Source organism: Herpailurus yagouaroundi, unplaced genomic scaffold, assembly GCF_014898765.1.
Source record: "Herpailurus yagouaroundi ecotype Mexico unplaced genomic scaffold, PumYag 67623, whole genome shotgun sequence".
NCBI lineage: Eukaryota > Metazoa > Chordata > Mammalia > Carnivora > Felidae > Herpailurus > Herpailurus yagouaroundi.
This window is the reverse complement of record NW_024420424.1, coordinates 5,316,681-5,320,488: the sequence shown is the minus strand read 5'-3', so window position 1 is coordinate 5,320,488 and position 3,808 is coordinate 5,316,681.

Sequence of the window (3,808 nt, the reverse complement as noted above, 5' to 3'; positions counted from 1 at the left end):
CAATGTGGATGGAACTAGAGTGTATTATGCTAACCAAAATAAGTCAATCAGAGAAAGACAAATATCATATGACTTCACACATATGTGGAATTTAAGATACAAAACAGATGGAAATAAGGGAAGGGAAGCAAAAAAATATATAAAAACATGGAGGTGGGCAAAACATAAGACAATCTTAAATATAGAGAATGAACTGAGTGTTGCTGGAGGCGAAGTGGGTGGGGAATGGGCTAAATGGGTGATGGGCATTAAAGAGGCCTAAGCACTGGGTGTTATATATGTAAGTGATGAATCACTAAATTCTACTCCTGAAACCAATACTACACTATAGGTTAACTAACTGGAGTCTAAATAACAAATAAAAACCCGTTTGTTGAATTAAAATATAAATACCAACAAATACACATTAAAAATAAAGAAAAGACAAAACACCAGTGACTTTGGAATAAAGCTGAGTAGGTTTGAATCTTATCATTGACGTTTATTAGCACTGTCTTAATAGCCTTCATTCACCAAATGAAAATAGTAACAACTCTTTAGGTTAAGATAAAATCACTGCCTCTATTCACAAATGTATAGAAGTATTGAGTTTAATTCTTTCCCCTTCATATTACACTTCTGGGTGCATTCTGCATCACTTCTTTCCACAATTCTCAAATTCAAACCCAAACAAGCCCTTAACCCTTCCCTTTACAGTGCTTCACTTTCTCTTAGGGCCATTGTGCAGTAGACGAGGCAATTTCTGTAAGATGCCTGACACGGAAATGTATGTTTCTTTCCAGTTGAGAAATAGAAAAAGTAAATAATAAATAAAAGCAACTTGTTCAATCCTTTTACCAATTAAAAATCTTTTCTTTCTTTCTTTTTTTTTCAAAAGTTTGTTTATTTTTAGACAGAAAAATCTGGGGAGAGACAGAGAGACAGGGAGAAACAAAATCCCAAGCAGGTTCTGCACTGATAGAGTAGAGCCTGACACAGGGCTCAAACTCGCTAACTGGAGACCATGCCACGAGCTTAAATCAAGTCGGATGCCCAACCAACTGAGCCACACAGGTGCCCCTTTCTTTCTTTTTCCTTCCTTCCTTCCTTCCTTCCTTCCTTCCTTCCTTCCTTCCTTCCTCTTTCTTTCTTTCTTTCTTTCTTTCTTTCTTTCTTTCTTTCTTTTTCTTTCTCTTTCTTTCCTTATCCTTCCTTCCTTCCTCCCTTCTTTCATTCCCTACTATCTTTTTCTTTCTTTCTGTCTCTTGCCCCTACACACCCCAATCCAGACAGTGATCTGAGAAAGAACTATTTTCAGTTAGATGACTTCATCTAAATAAGATCAGAAAGGCTCTGCCATATAGACAGAATCATTTAAGACCTGTCAAAACTGCAGGAGAAGTCAACATGGCAGAAAAGCAGGGGGACCTGAAGTTCCCTCCTCCCTCAAACACAGCAGTGTTGAGGACAGAAGACTTGGAATTCCAGCAATTTGGGCTACAAAATGATGGAAACATCTCCAAGAGCCCACAGGGACAACATGGCAAGCCATAGTTGCATGATTATGAACTAGGAGAGATAAAATCAGAGACAAAGGAATGGAGAGGAGGGATCCCATTCTACGGAGAGACAAAAGGAAGAGAAAGAGAGTCTGTGGAAGTGTAATACTGTATTTGGATAAGAGAAAAACCTTGGAACAGGGAACCAAAAAAACAGAAAGAACCAATCTCTAATGGTGGGGCTTTCTCTGGCCTGTTCATGTGTCTGGCGGGGAGGGGAGCCAGCCCCAGGCTCAGTAGCTAGCTTCCAGGTGCAGTCAGAGAGAGCATTCCCCTCCCTTTAGTGCCGTGGGAAGAAGGAAAGTAGTCACTCCAACTACAAAAGACCCTGCAGGCCCCCACCACCCAGAGGCCCTTTGTGACAGTACCCCAGAGTAAAAGCATCCTGGAACTGGGGCACATGGAGTAGGATCCTTTAAGACATCGGGGTTTGAATCCCAGCCAAGTGCCAGGGAGGTGCGGGAAATGGTGAAGCAGGACATAGTGGCCTGCTCACTCCGCACTGTGAGGACCCAGGGGCCCTTAGTCTGTGGGGTGGAGTTGCGCTTCCCCAGAACCAGGGCACATGGAGCAGAATCCTTTAAGACACTGGGGTTTTAATCCCATCCAAGCAGCTGGGAGGCATGGGAGACTGTGGAGTGGAGTAGAACTGGCCATCTCGCACATAGTGGCATTGTGAGGACAGACTGAACAGAGTGGTTTGGGACACCCGGTCTGGGGAAGAGAGACTGGAGCATTGCCATTTTTCTCCCCATCACCAAAAAGGTGGGGTTTCAGGGAATGGACAATGGGCACACAGTGGAGGCAAGCCCAGCTACACAAAACCACACCCCTCCATGTCTGGTAACTGAATATCTAACACAGCAAGATTGACACTGATGGAACCAGAAAGGCCCTCCTCAAGAGGAGTGCAGTCACCAGTTTCAAGGCACTGTCAGATGTCAGTCCAGTGGTTTTGCATTATCTGATTTGATTCTGGGTCAGTTGTTATTTTATGTATGTAGATGCATACATATATATTTTTATATATATATAAAGTATGTGTATATTTTATTCCTTTTATTCCTCTTTTTTCTTCCCTTCTCTAGTCTGGTTATTCTGGTTTTTGGTTTGTTTAAACAGAAATTAATAATCTATTCTTTTTACACCTCTTCTGCATCTCCTTCTTTATTTTCCTCTCTCTCTCTCTCTCTCTCTCTCTCTCTCTGGATTAATCCGTGTAGTTTCTCTGATTCTCTGGCATGTCAATTTTTATTCTTTTCCTTTTCCCCACCTCTGATATTCCTTTCTTTGTATGGGATAAGTCTTCTTCCACCACCACCCCCCTTTTTCCCCTAAATTTCTTTCCAGACATACTTGAATGAACATATTAAGGCACACCTGATGGAAGGTCCAAACAACTAATACAAGTAGAGAGATAAAGCAACCAGAGTCTCAACATCAGAAATCATGAAACACAATCCAAAAACACCTCCTGAAGGGTCAGGCCCTGGACAGCACAGGACCTGTGCTTTTAACATAGTAGTGCTCAAATGTTCAGTACTCATAGCAAGCTATTAAAACACATAAGGAACAGAAAACTAGCCAATATGATGAAACAGAAGAATTCTCCTCGAAAGAAATTCTGGGAAGAAATGAAAGCTAAAGAATTGCTCAAAACAGATATAAACTATATATCTGAGCAAGAATTTTAAATAATAGCCATAAGATTAATAGCTGACTTGAAAAAAGCATAGAAGACAGCAGAGAATCTATTGCTGCAGAGATCAAGGAACTAATAGACAAGATGAATTAAGAAGTGCTATAAATGAGGTGAAAAATAAACTAGATGTGGTGACAGCAAGGATGGAGGAGGCAGAGGGGAGATTCAGTGAAATACAGGAAAAATTATGGAAAATTATGAAACCGAGAAAAAGTTGAGGAACTACTAGACCACGAGGGGAGAATTAGACAACTAAGTGATTCAGTGAAATGTAATAATATCGGTACCATAGGAGTTTCATAAGAAGAAGAGACAGAAAGGAGCAGAAGGTTTACAATTAAAGCTGAGAACTTCCCTAATATGGGGAAAGAAACAGACATCCAAATCCAGGAGGCACAGAGAACTGCCTTCAGATTTAACAAGAATAGGTCTTCTCCACAGCATATCATAGTCAAACTGGCAAAATACAAAGATAAAAAGAGAATTCTGAAAGCAGCTAAGGACAAATGGGCCTTAACCTACAAGGGTAGACACATAAGGGTAGTAGCAGACCTAGGTACTGAAACAT